Below are 14,701 nucleotides of genomic sequence, written 5' to 3'. Positions count from 1 at the left end.
ACTTCCTCTGGTTCTCATCCATCATGTTCTTGCCACCTCATCATACTCCCTCCTGACGATTCAATAATCACGGTCTATTAAGCTTCACAAATGCCGAGATAGTGGCCGGCGCCATGCTGAGCTCACTATGTGGATTGTCTCATTTATTACTTACAGCCGTTCTGAGAGTGAAGTGTGCTTTTATGATCTCCTATTATGATAATATTGAGTCTTAGATTACCTGACTTGCTCAAGGTCACCCAGATAACATGTGAGAAAGTCAATATTTGAACACAGGTAGTCTGAATAGAGAGCTATGTGCTTGGGGGGAAGAAAGGAAAAGGAAAAGAAATCACCTTGCAACCTTGTTTAACATATAATTCCCAGACTCTGCGCCCAGAAAGCTTCATTCTCTAGGTCTACGGTAAACAACCTCGAGCCTATATTTTAACCACACACGGTAGGGGATTTTGTTTTGGTGGTCGTCGGACTACATCCCCCAAAACCCAATTCTCTTGCATCTTTTTTCTAAATTCAAAGGTTTCTGGCAGAGCCCGTCCCTTCCCTGGGACCCTAGGAACTGTCCCCCAGGAACCGGCTTTGGGAGACTAGGAGTGAGGGTGCTCTAGGGACAGGCATGTGCCCCCTGGTGGTCAGACATTAGAGGCCCGGAGTCGCACTCCAGACGCCCCTGGTCAAAAAGCACAGATGTGAATTTTTCTACAATTCTGTTGAGCCGGGTGTTACGGGGGCCCCGCTACGCACCAGCACTGAGCCAGTGGAGCACAGGGAGGACTGGAAAGAAACAGGACTTTCTGGAGCAGAATTCTTCAAGGTGACTGATACAAAGGCATTCCTTTCAAGCTACAGTTGGACGAGTTGTATCTGGTCCGAGCGGTCATATTTGACGATACACGGCTCTGTGGTTTAGGTCTTTAGAAAGGGTGCAAAAGAGTTTTTGGAAAAAGGCTGAGCCCACACTGTGGATCGAGAACACAGGCATGTATTTGCAGCGCAGCGTGGAGAGCCCAGGCTTTCTAGTCGGGCTGCTGGAGCTCTGGCTTCAGGCTCTGGGGCCCGGGGACAGTTATTTCGCCTTTCGGAGCAGCAGGTGCCTCACCTGAAGCCTGAAACAATGCTAATACCTCCCTCACAGGCTTGTAATGAGGATGAAATGGCCTCTGAGAACAGTGCCTGGCACGTGGCAAAAGCTCACACACAAAAAATGTAAACCAACTTGACAATAAACTATTAAAAAACCCACAAAAATTGAAGCATGTTTGATATACTTAGCAGTTATAGATCACGAAGTATAAAAGATACAAACCAGGAGTCTTGATATCAACCTTGCTTTATTCTTTGAAAGGAAACAGTGATAATTCTCAATCCTGTATAGTTGAGGGACAAGATCTCTCGTTCTGAATTCTCTACTGTGTGTGTAGACGTGAAGGCATAAAGGTCACTCCAGACCTGGTGGGAGTATAAATTAGGACGACAACTTTGGGAAACTGTTTGATGGTGACTGCCAGCACTGAGCATAGTATGACACAGCACTTCCACCCCTGAGTCAATTTCCCCAAAGAAATGCACATATACCTTGGAGCGCCTGCGTGGCTCTGTCGGTTAAGCGTCAGCTCTTGATGTCGGTTCAGGTTGTGATTTCCTGGTTCAGTTTGTGTTGAACTCTGTGCTGAGCATGGAGCCTGCTTGAGATCTTCTCTCTCCCCTTCTCTCTCTGCTTCTCCCCCACTCAGGCTTTCTCTCTCTCTTGAAATAAATAAATAAACTTTAAAAAAGAGGGGCTCAGTAGGTTAAGCGCCTGACTCTGGATCTCACTTGGGTCCTGATCTCATGGTTTGGGAGATCAAGTCCTGCATCAGGCTCTGCACTGACAGCATGGAGTCTGTTTGGGATTCTCTCTCTCTCTCTCTCTCTCCCCCCCCACCCCTCTCAAAACTAAATAAATAAATTTCAAAAACTAAAATTAAAAATAAAATTTTAAAAATAAAAAAATAAAGAAATGAGTATATACCTTAACCAAACACCTATGTAAGAATGGCCATAGCAATCCTATTTATAATAACCCTAAAGTGGAAACTACATAAGTGTCTATTAATACTAGAATGAATTAGGGGCGCCTGGGTGGCTCAGTCGGTTAAGCCCAACTTTGGCTCAGGTCATGATGTCACGGATCGCTGTGTTGATTGCTCAGAGGCTGGAGCCTGTTTGGAATTCTGCCTCCTTCTCTCTATGCCCCTCCCTCACTCGGGTTCTGTCTCTATCTCTGTCTCTCTCTCTCTCTTTCAAAAATAATAAACATTAAAAAAATTTTAATACTAGAATGAATTTTATTTTTTTTTAATGTTTTATTTATTGCTGAGAGAGAGAGAGAGAGAGAGGCGGCATGAGCAGGGGAGGGTCAGAGAGAGAGGGAGACACAGAATCTGAAGCAGGCTCCGGGCTCTGAGCTGTCAGCACAGAGCCCGACAAGGGGCTTGAACCCATGAACCATGAAATCATGACCTGAGCGGAAGTCGGATGCTCAACCGACGGAGCCACCCAGGTGCCCCAATACTAGAATGAATTTTAAAAACGTGATATTTTCATAGAATAGACTGTCATACAACAACGAGAACTACAAATACATGCAATGACATAGGAGAATCTCAAACATAATGATGAGAGACAAAGCCAGACACGAGGAATACATACCATAAGATTCCGTGTATATGGAGTACAAAGTGGTCAGAATGAACCTAATGCTGTTAGAAAGTGGAATCGTAGTCACCTTTCAGAGGCAAGTAGTGTTGTGCCCAGAGTGGTTATGATGAGGCTTTGGTGGGGTCTTCCAGTACGTTCTATATCTTGATCTGTGTGGCAATCAGACATGTGTGCACAGTCTATAAAGACTCATTAGGCAGTTCACTCATGATTTGTGTACTTTTCTATAAGTATGTGAGACTTCAATGAAAGTTTACCTGAAAAACTCTTGATGGTCCCTCATGACCTGTCGCAGAATACACGCAGCCCTCCCTTATCACGATTTGAAGCCCAGTGTTCTACAGGGTATCAGAATCAGGAATAGAATGTTCCACGGGGGATGGGAGATGTAGTCTTAGTCCCATGAGCTGGAACCATCCTTGCTCACAGCTGAGAACAAAAGAGCTGTCTTACAGATAAAACTGTTTCCTTCTTTTTTATTTTTTTAAAAAATTTTAAAGACTTTTTAAAAAATGTTTTATTTATTTCTAGGAGAGAGAGAGAGACAGCGTGAGCAGGGGAGGGTCAGAGAGAGAGGGAGTCACAGACTGAAACGGGCTCCAGGCTCTGAGTTGGCAGTCCGCACAGAGCCCGACGCGGGGCTCGAACCCACGAACCGCGAGATCAAGACCCAAGCGAAAGTCGGACGCTTAACCGACTAAGCCACCCAGGCGCCCCTCTTTCTTTTTTAAAAAATGTTTATTTATTTTTGAGACAGAGACAAAGCACGAGTGGGGGAGGGGCAGAGAGAGAGGGAGAACCAGAATCTGAAGCCAGCCGCAGGCTCTGAGCTGTCAGCATAGATCCCAATGCAGGACTCGAACTCACAGACTGCGAGATCATGACCTGAGCCAAAGTCGGATGCTTAACCGACTTAAGCCCCCCAGGTGCCCGCCAGATAAAACTATTTCTCAGAACACTGTACCACAGGGCCATGGAACACAGCAAGAGCACTTAGAATCTGCCTGGACTGTGTGAGTGGAAAATCAGAGCTCTAACACTGCCACTGTCAGAGCTAGCACCTGAGGACACGCTGCATGCTTACTGTGTGAGAACCCCAGTCCAGGAAGTGAAGAAAAATTAGTCTGGAAGTAATGAAACTCATAGAGTACTAGCATTGAGAAACACAAAATAACCTCTACTGGAATTCCCCCAAAGCCTGGAGAATGAACAAGACCCTGCCCCCTGAAGAAACAAATTAAAAAGTAAATGTCATGATAGAGAGATGGGAGATGCAGTGAAAGAGAACATTTGTAACCCAGGATTTACAGGTAAAAGAACAATCTGAAAAAAATGTTTCAATTCATGAAACATGAAAGCTAACTTAAAATAAATGTTAAAATGTTCAAATATGTAAATGAAGGAGTAGAATCCATATGATAAGTGAGATATTAGAGAGGGAAAGGTAGGTCAAAAAAAGAACCAAACAGAAATTCTAGAAATGAAAATCGTGTAGACATTTGGCTTTAAAAAGAATTTAATAGATTAAGCAATTAACTAGATCCTGCTAGAGAGTGAATGAATGAATTGGAAGACAAATGTGAGGAAGTCATTGAGGATGTGGTACAAAGAGATATGGAGATCAAAAATAAGATGGAGCATCTGGCTGGTACAGTTGGTAGAGGATGTGACTTTGGATCGCAAGATCATGAGTTTGAGCCCCACATTTGTGGAGCTTATGAAAGAAAGAAAGAAAAAAAGAAAGAAAGAAAGACAGACAGACAGACATGGGGTATAGGGGTGCCTGGCTGGTTCAATCAGTGGAGTGTGCAACTCTTGTTCTCAAGGTTGTGAGTTCAAGCCCATTTTGGGTGTGGAGATTACTTAAAAATAAAATATGTAAAATAAATAAAATAAAAATAAAATACATTGGGTATAGAACGAGAGACTCTAAGTAGGAGTTCAAAGGAGAAAAATAGACAATAGTGGAAGAGAGAGTACACAGACCAGTAACGGTGGAGAAATTTCATGAACTGAAGAAAGACCTGAGTTCACAGAAATTGAAGAAGCGTAAGTCCGGAACAGATGTTTTAAGTCCATACCTAATACAGCCTGGAATTGCAGAGCATCAAAGATGAACAGAAAATCTTTAAAAATACAAAAGGGAACAGACTACTCACATAGGAACAAGAATCAGATGGTGGATTTCTCATCATTGCTGATGTTTCCATTAGACAATGACATAAAATTATCAAAATACTGAGGGAAATAACTGTCAATCAAGAATTTTATTCCCAGCTATCCTTACATTCAAAAGTAAGGGTGATGGTGTGCCTGGTTGTTCCAGTTGGTGGGGCACGCAAATCTTGATCTTGGGGTCGTGAGTTCGAGCCCCACATTGGGTGAAGAGATTCCTTAAAAATAAAATCTAACAAACAAACAAAAAAAGTAATAGCATAAAGAAAAAAAGTAAAAAAAAAAAAAAAAAGCTGTCTTTGGGGCACCTGGGTGGTTCAGTCAGTTAAGTGTCCAACTTCATTCAATGGTCTCATGGTTTGTGAGTTTGAGCCTCACATCAGGCTCTGTGCTGACAGCTCAGAGCCTGGAGCCCACTCTGGATTCTGTGTCTCCCTTTCACTCTGCTCCTCTCCTGCTCATGCTCTGTCTCTCTCTTCTTTAAAAATAAATAAGTAAACATTCAAAAACAATTTTTAAGCTGTTTTTAGACATACGAAGATTTTTAAAGTTTGTTACTTATAGAAATTTGCTGACAGAACAATTAAAGGATCAATTTAGTAACAAGGAAGAAAAATCCAGAAAGAATAAAATGCAGGAAGGCACGGTAGTAAATAAACTGATAAATCTAAATGAGCATCAATTACTAAAACAGTAAAATAAAGTAAGGAACTAAACAGTAACACAGAAGATGGGAATGGAAAGTTTAGAATGAAGATCTTTATCTTATTCCGAAGGACAGAGAAGCTGGATACATTTAAGATTAAAGTATAATTATAGGGGCACCACCATAAGGGCACCATTGGGTTTAGGGATTACTTACATAAAAATAAAACTTGAAAAAGTGTTATTATAAAAATACTAAAAATAGAATGCATACTTCTTTTTATTTTTTTTTTAAATATTTTTATTTATTTCTAGGAGAGAGAGAGAGAGAGAGAGACAGCGTGAGCAGGGGAGGGTCAGAGAGAGAGGGAGACACAGACTCTGAAACAGGTTCCAGGCTCTGAGCTGGCAGTCAGCACAGAGCCCCACGCGGGGCTCGCACCCACGAACCGCGAGATCATGACCTAAGCGAAAGTCGGACGCTTAACCGACTAAGCCACCCAGGCGCCCCTAGAATGCATACTTTTCAAACCAGTGGAGAGAAAAGAAGATAAGTTGAAAAACCCAGTCAGAAGGTAGGAGTGAGGGTGTCAGGGAGAAGCACAGAAAATCATGATAAATAGAAAACACAAAGACACAAAGTAAACATAAGTAAATATCACAAAGTAAAATTTTAAGTTCTTGTACATTCATACTATGGAATATTATACAGTGCATAAAATGAGTGAACAGGATTTACATGTATCAACTTGGACAGATTTCAAGAATATAATGTCCAAAGGAGAAGGTGATTTGCAGGGGCACCTGGGTGGCTCAGTTGGTTAAGTGTCTGATTCTTGGTTTCAGCTCAGGTCATGATCTCAGAGTTCATGGGTTCGAGCCCCTCATTGGGCTCTGGGCTGGCAGTGCAGAGCCTGCTTGGGATTCTCTCTCTCACTCTCTCTCTCTGCCCCTCCCCCTTTCATTCCATCTCTGTCTCTTTCAAAATAAATAAAATAAAATAAAAATTTAATGTTTTATTTATTTCTGAGAGAGAGAGAGAGAAACAGGATGAGCAGGGGAAGGTCAGAGAGAGAGAGAGATACAGAATCTGAAGCAGGCTTCCAGGCCCTGAGCTGGCTGTCAGCACAGAGCCCGACGCGGGGCTCGAACCCACGAACCGTGAGATCATGACCTGAGCCGAAGTTGGACGCTTAACCGACTGGGCCACCCAGGAGCCCCTCAAAATAAATAAAATTTTAAAAAGAAGGTGATTTGTAGAATTTGTCATGTACAATTACAGGTATATAATTTACATGTACATGATTTGCATATATTTTTTTTTACAAAACACAAAAACAATACATATGTTTTATAAGTATGTAGTAAAAATACACAAACATAGATGGGAGGCATACATACCAGCTTCAGGATAGTTGCTGCCTCTGAGGAGGGGAAGGGAGAATAAAACTGAGGAGAGGTACGAGGAAATCTTCCATTTTATCTGTAAGGTTACTTCACAGTGAAAAAAGATCTAAAGTAAATACGAAAAATGTGAACTCTTGTAAATTCTGGCTAGTAAGTCATGAGGTTTGGCTAATTGGAGGCTACTGGAAAAATTCTTCCTTGCCTTTTAGAAAGCCGCAGGAAGCCACTCTGTCTCTCTCTCTCCTGATGGATGTGAACAATGAAGCACACAGCCCCAGTTGCTCCTGGAAAACATCCAGCAATCATGAAAGCAACCAGGCTTAGAATGAAGCCAACACTGAAAATCAGTAGGTCAGAGATGGAAAAAACCCAGGCCATTGAAACATCCCTGGGTTAACCAAGCCTGAAGATTACTTTACTGCATTATTGTCTGCTAAGGAAACGAAATAATTTTTTTATTGTGCAAGACAGTTTGCATTATTAGGGTTTTCCATTACTTGCAGACAAACGTAGAGTAACTGATACAATGGGGATGGAGAAGCAGGGATTTAGAGAACTATTAGGGAGGTAGAATTTGTGAGATTCAGCCGAAGGCTGGATATGAGGGTGAGAACGAGAGAGAAGACAAGATCGATTACCGAATTTTTGACGTGGACAAGTGTGGATGTTGGTGCCATCTCTGAGACAGAGAAAATCAGAGGAAGATCAGGTTGAGGGTAGGGGCGACAGCAGAGATCATCTGTACAGCTTGGTTACATTGGGTTTGAGAAATTGGCTGGAAGCCATCTAACTGGAGATGTCCAGGAAGTAGCCAAATACTCAAAATGGGAGTTGAGTAACAAAGGGCGTCTTTCCAGAATTCCTGTCCACCTGGAATCTCAGAATTGTGAGATTTGGAAATAGTCACTACAGATGGAATTACATAAATTAAGATGAGATCATATTGGATTAGAGTGGAGCCCAAATCCAGTGATTGGCATCCTTATCAGAACGTCATGTGAAGACCCAGAGAGACACGTAGAGAACACCATGTGAAGACAGAGGCAGAGCCTGGAGAGATTCACCTACAGACCAAGCAAGGATTGCTACAAATTGCTGGCAATTACCAGAAGCTATGAGACAAGCATAGGACAGTTTCTGCTTCAGAGGCTCTGGAAGGAACCAACCATATTGACACCTTGATTTTTTTTAACATTTTATTTTTGAGAGACAGAGAGAAACAGAGCACGCGTGGGGAAGGAGCAGAGAGAGAGAGAGAGAGAGGGAGACACAGAACCTGAGGCAGGCTCCAGGCTCTGAGCTGTCAGCAGAGGGCCCGACGAGGGGCTCAAACTCATGAACCATGAGGTCATGATCTGAGCTGAAGCCAGACGCTTAATCAACTGAGCCACCCAGGTGCCCCTTGACGCCTTGATTTAAGACTTCTAGACTACAGGGGTGTCTGGGTGGCTCAGCTGATTAAGATCTGACTCTTGATTGCGACTCAGGTCACCATCTCATGGTTTGTGAGTTGGAGCCCTATGTCGGGCTCTGCACTGACAGTGCGGACCCTGTTTGGGATTCTCTCTCTTCCCCTCCCCACCCCTCCCCAGCTCTCTCTCTCTCAAAATAAATTAATTAATTTAAAAAAAAAGACTTCTAACCTACAGAACAGAGAGAGAGTAAGTTTCTGTTTTTTTAAGCCAAGTTTGTGGGAACTTGTATAGTAGCCCTAGCAAACTATTACCAGGAGAAACATCTGAATTTCAAATATAAATTTGGGAGTCATCAACATAAAGTGGTTGTTGAAGTCTTGGGAATGGATGAGATTACCCAAGGGGAGTGTGGAATGAGGGTCAAGAATAGACCATAAAGAAGACTGCCATAGAAGGAGAAGCAAAAAGGGGCACCTGGGTGGCGCAGTCGGTTGAGCATGCAACTTCAGCTCAGGTCATGATCTCACGGTTCATGGGTTCGAGCCCCGCATCGGGCTCTGTGCTGGCAGCTCGGAGCCTGGAGCCTGCTTCGGATTCTGTGTCTGCCTCTACCCCGCTTGCGCTCTGTCTCTCTCTCTTACAAAAATAAATAAACATTTTTTTGATTAAAAAAAAAGATACCTGATCTGTACTTACTCCTCAAAACTGTCAAGGTCATCAAAAATAAGGGATGTCTGAGGAACTGGCACAAACAAACAAAAGTAGCCTAAGGAGACATGGCAACTAAACATAATGAGGTATCCATGCTGCAATCTTGGAACAGAAAAGGGACATTAAGGAAAAACCAGGAAACCTATGTAAGTATAGACTTTAGTTAATAATTATGACTGGCTCATTAATTGTGACAAATGGACTATACCAATTAAGTTGATAATAATAGGGAAAGCTGGGTTCAGGGCATGTGAGAATTCTCTCTACTATCCTCACAATAATTCTGTAAACCTAAAACTATTCTGATAGTTTTTAAAAGTTTATTTTTTAAACTTATGTATTTATTTTGAGAGAGAGAAAGAAAGCCCACTCAAGCAGGGGAAGGGCAGAGAGAGAGGGAGAGAAAGAGAATCCCAAGCAGGCTCCCCACTGTCAGCATGGAGCCTGACACAGGGCTAGAACTCACGAACTGTGAGATCATGACCTGAGTCAAAATCAAGTCAGACACTGAACCAACTGAACCACCCAGGCGCCCCTACTTTTTTTTTTTAAATTTTTTAAATGTTTTATTTATTTTTTAAATGTTTTATTTATTTCTGAGAGAGACAGCGTGAGCAGGGGAGGGTCAGAGAGAGAGGGAGAGAAAGAGAATCCCAAGCAGGCTCCCCACTGTCAGCATGGAGCCTGACACAGGGCTAGAACTCACGAACTGTGAGATCATGACCTGAGCCGAAGTCAGATGCTCAACCGACTGAGCCACCCAGGCGCCCCCTACTTTTTTTAAAAAAATATTTATTTATTTTCAAGACAGAAAGAGAGCAAGAGAGGGGCAGACAGAGGGAGACACAGAATCTAAAGTGGGCTTGAGGCTCAGAGCTGTCAAACTCACGAACTGTGAAATCATGACCTGAGCTGGAGTCAGACACCGAACTGACTGAGCCACCTAGGTGCCCCTACTTTATTATTTTTTAAAAGCAGGAACTTTATTCTATTCTTTGCTGTATACTTATATATTTTTTTTAAAGAGAGAGTGAGTGAGAGTGGGGGAGAAGGGCAGAGGGAGAGAGAGAGAGAGAGAGAGAGAGAGAGAGAGAGAATTTAAGCAGTCTCCATGCTCCAGCACAGGGCTCAATCCCATGATTCTGGGATCATTATCTAAATTGAAATCAAGAGCCAGATGCTCAACTGACTGAGCCACCCAGGTGCCCCTAAAATGTTTACTTTTTTCTTTTCAAATGTTTATTTACTTTTGAGAGAGAGACAGAGTGTGAGTGGGGGAGGGACAGAGAGGGAAATAGAATCCAAAGCAGGCTCCAAGCTCTGAGCTCTCAGCACACAGTCGGAGGCCGGGCTCAAACCCACAGCCTGAGAGATCATGACCCGAGCTGAAATCAGATGCTTAACCGACTGAGCCACCCAGGTGCCCCTAAAAACTTTATTTTTTTTTTTTTTTTAACATTTTTTTTTATTTATTTCTAGGAGAGAGAGAGAGAGAGAGACAGCGTGAGCAGGGGAGGGTCAGAGAGAGAGAGAGATACAGACTCTGAAATAGGCTCCAGGCTCTGAGCTGGCAGTCAGCACAGAGCCCGACGCGGGGCTCGAACCCACGAACCGCGAGATCATGACCGAAGTGAAAGTCGGACGCTTAACCGACTAAGCCACCCAGGCGCCCCCTAAAAACTTTACTTTAAAAAAAAGGGATTGGGGGTGCTTGGCTGGCTCACTCTGTAGAGCATGCGACTCTTGATCTCAAGGTCATGAGTGTGAGCCTCATATTGGGTGTGGAGCCTACTTAAACAAAAAAGTGAATGGGGAATGGTAAATATCACAACAAAAAGGCAGTCAAACCTAAGCAAGGGCAGTGAGCAGCAGCTCTGGAAAGGGCCTGGACTTGGAGGCACCAAATACCCACAGGACGCTGGGTTAAACAAGGAGCCTCAAAGCAGGACTTTGTGAAGATCTATAGAAAGAGTAGCTGGCTTTCAGTTCCCCCACCTTCCCGCCGGTTAAAACCTTTCAGTAGATAAGACCGTCTGGACTTTGAATCCGGGGGGCTTCAGGAGACAGCGCACTGGGCACAGAAGGTGGAGGTGAGCCTCTGAGCTGAAGGAAGAGGAAGTGAAAGTCTATGCTACACTTGACCCCTTGCACCAGCTCCAGAAAACTAACAGCCAGAGAGAGATCATCATTCTCAGCAGAAACAGAAACAACCCAAGGAAAATACCTACAGATACTGATCCTCAGCAAAAAAGCCGGTTGACCACCTCTTGCCCTATAATGAAACCCACCAGCTGGCAATCTTCACTCAGGCATCCAGCACTTTGAATCTGTGTTTCCCCAATCTGCTTCCAGCCAGCTTTTTCTTTCATAAGAAAGGACATCCATAGATCATAACACAGTTGAGAAAAATCTCCAACATAAAGAAAAATCAAAACAAACAAACAGAAGGAAAGGAACCCAAAAAGAATAGAGATAATGTAAGGAGAAGAAGAAACCTTCAAAGAAGGAGCAATGTCCTCAGAGAGATAAATGAACATATTGCATCTATGAAGCAAGAATAGAATGCTTTTATTTTATTTTTTTAAATCTATTTTGAGAGAGAGAGAGCACGCATAAGGGCAGGGCAGAGAGAGAGAGAGAGAGAGAGAGAATCCCAAGCAGGCTCTACACTGTCAGCACAGAGGGGTTTGAACTCATGAACGTGAGATCATGACCTGAGCTGAAATCAAGAGTCAGATGCTTAGCTAACTAAGCCACCCAGGCACCCCTGCTTGCTTTTATTTACTTTTTTTAAGATTTTATTTCTTTTAGGTTTATTTTTGAGAGAGAGAGAGCATGAGCAGGGGAGAGGCCATGGGAGAGGGGGACAGAGGATCAAGTGGGCTCCACACTGACAGCAGAGAGCCTGATATGGGGCTTGAACTCACAAACTCTCAGATCATGACCTGAGCCGAAGTTGGACACTTAATCAACTGAGCCACCCCAGGCACCCCTAAGACTTTATTTTTAAGTAATCTCTACACCCAGTGTGAGGCAAGAACTCACAACCCCCAGACCAAGAGTCATACGCTCCGCCAACTGAGGCACCCAGGAGCCCCAAGAATGGAATGCTTATAAAATGAAACTATCAGAAATAACAAAATTGGCTCCTGGACATTAAAAATGGGATAGTGAGGGGCACCCGGATGGCTCAGTCAGTTAAGCATCAGACTTTGCAGATCAGGGCACGATCTTCCAGTTCGTGAGTTCAAGCCCCGCGTTGGCTCTGTGCTGACAGCTGGGAGCCTGGAGCCTGCTTCCCATTCTGTGTCTCCCTCTCTCTCTCTGCCCCTCCCCCACTCGCATTCTGTCTCTGTCTCTCTCTTAAAAATAAATAAACATTAAACGTTTTTTAACAAAACAAAAAAATATATAAATAAAAACGTGATAGTGAAAATAATAGATTTGGTAAAAGAGTTTGTAGTAGACAAAATGATAGCCCTCCAAAGAGGTTCATCCTCTAGCCCTCAGTGATCCTACAGGGCAGAGGGACTTTGCACATGTGATAAAGGAACTTGAGATGGGGAGAGCGGGCTGGATTGTCTGGGTCTGTAGTCACAGCGTCCTTGTGAGAGAGGCAGGCAGTAACATCACAGGCAGAGACAGAGCGAGGAGAGAGAGATTTGAAGATGCTATGCTATTGGCTCTGAAGTTAGAGGAAGGAGCCCTGAGCCAAGAAACTCAGGCGGGCTTTGGTTGATGGAAGAGGCAAAGACACATTCTCCCTTCTTTACGGAAGGAATGCAGCCCCGTCCACAGAACTGTGAGATCCTCAGTTCTCTCCTTTGAAGCCACTGTGTTTGTGGTAATTTGCTCCAACAGTGATGGGAAACTAATACAGGATTAAAAGCTAAAATCAAGGAAATCTCTTAGATGTCAGAACCAAAACGGAAAGGGACATAAAAATAGAATAGATCTTTCAGAAAACTGGAGTATCAGTTCAAGAGGTCCAACATCCAAACAATAGAAGACAAAGGGACATCTTAAACAGAGGTGAGAAAATGATCAAAGAAATAATACAGGAGCATTTCTAATAGGTAAAGGACATACATTTCCTGAAGGCGGAATCTACCAAATGGGGAAAAAAAGGAGAAAGATTTTCATCAAGGCACAGCCTCAAGAAATTCAGATTACTGGGTTAAAAAAAAAAAGACTCCAAAAGCTTCTAGATAGAAATTAAAAATTCTCATACAAAGATCCAGAATCAAAATGGCATCACATATGGGGCACCTGGGTGGCTCAGTCGATTACCCGTCCGACTCTTGGTTTTGGCTCAAGTTGTGATCCCAGGGTTTCATGCGTTCAAGTGCCAGGCTCCACGTTGACAGTGCAGAGGCTGCTTGGGATTCTTGTCTCCCTCTCTCTCTGCCCCACTCCCACTTGTGCTGTCTCTCTCTCTTTCAAAATAAATAAATACACTTTAAAAAATGGCATCATACATAAAAGACAAAGGGGAAATGAAATGCCCTTTCAATTTGTAGAGAACTAGCACTCTAACATTCAGCCAAACCTCCAACCAAATGTGACTGTACACAAATACAGTTTTAGACATTTTGATCTTAAAACATTCATCTCCACCCACCATTTCTCAGGTTGCTCTTAGTGAATGTGCTTTACCCAATCAAAAAGGTGAACCATGAGGGGTGCCCATCTGGCTCAGTTGGTAGAGCATGAGATTCTTGATCTGGGGTCATGAGTTCGAGTTGGGTGTGGAGCTTACTCTAAAAAAAAAAAAAAAGAAAGAAAACAAAAAAATAAAAACAAAAGGTAACCTATGAGAGAGAAAGATGCAGAATTCAATCCCAAAACATAGCACAAGAAATTCGCAGGATGTTTGCCAAGAGAAGTCTCTGGGCAGTACCCGTGCAGTAGCATAGAAAGAAATTTCTTGGGGTGCCTGGGTGGCTTAGTCAGTTGAGCATCCGACTTCAGCTCAAGTCATGATCTCCTGGTTTGTGAGTTCAAGCCCCACATCGGACTCGGTACTGGAGCAGGACAACAGGCTTCAGACAGAGATTTCCAGGGGGATTATCTGACAGGGCTGAGCATGCAGAATATTGCATTAAGAGTTATTTAATGAAGATGCTGGAAGATTGAATCTAGGAAAACCCAGAAAAGCAAAACATGGTTCAAAAAAGAAAACGGGGCACCTGGGTGGCTCAGTTGCTTGAGCGTCCGACTTTGGCTCAGGTCATGATCTCACAGCTCGTGGGTTTGAGCCCCGCTTTGGTCTCTATGCTGACAGCTCAGAGTCTGGATCCTGCTTCGGATTCTGTTATCTCCTTCTCTCTCTGCCCCTCCCCCACTCATGCCCGCTCTCTCTCTCTCAAAAATAAACAAACATTAAAAAATTTTTTTAAAAGAGAAAATGTTATCATGCGTTAGTTACTTGGTCCAGTAATAACATTTACAAAGTCACAGAAACAGATTCACAGAATATGGATTCAAGCAAAATTTGTAATATATCTATAGGACGATGGGGAGGGAAAAAGCACTAAAATCCTATCTGCCAACGTAGGAAATCTGTATATAACATCTAAAAACAAGTGAACACCAAAAGAAAAACTAAAAGAGTTGACAATGAGAGAGCCTCTAGGAAGCAGGGCTTC

Source organism: Crocuta crocuta, unplaced genomic scaffold (genome assembly GCF_008692635.1).
Source record: "Crocuta crocuta isolate KB4526 unplaced genomic scaffold, BGI_CrCroc_1.0 scaffold149, whole genome shotgun sequence".
In the NCBI taxonomy this organism is placed as follows: domain Eukaryota; kingdom Metazoa; phylum Chordata; class Mammalia; order Carnivora; family Hyaenidae; genus Crocuta; species Crocuta crocuta.
This window is presented reverse-complemented; position numbering follows the sequence as displayed.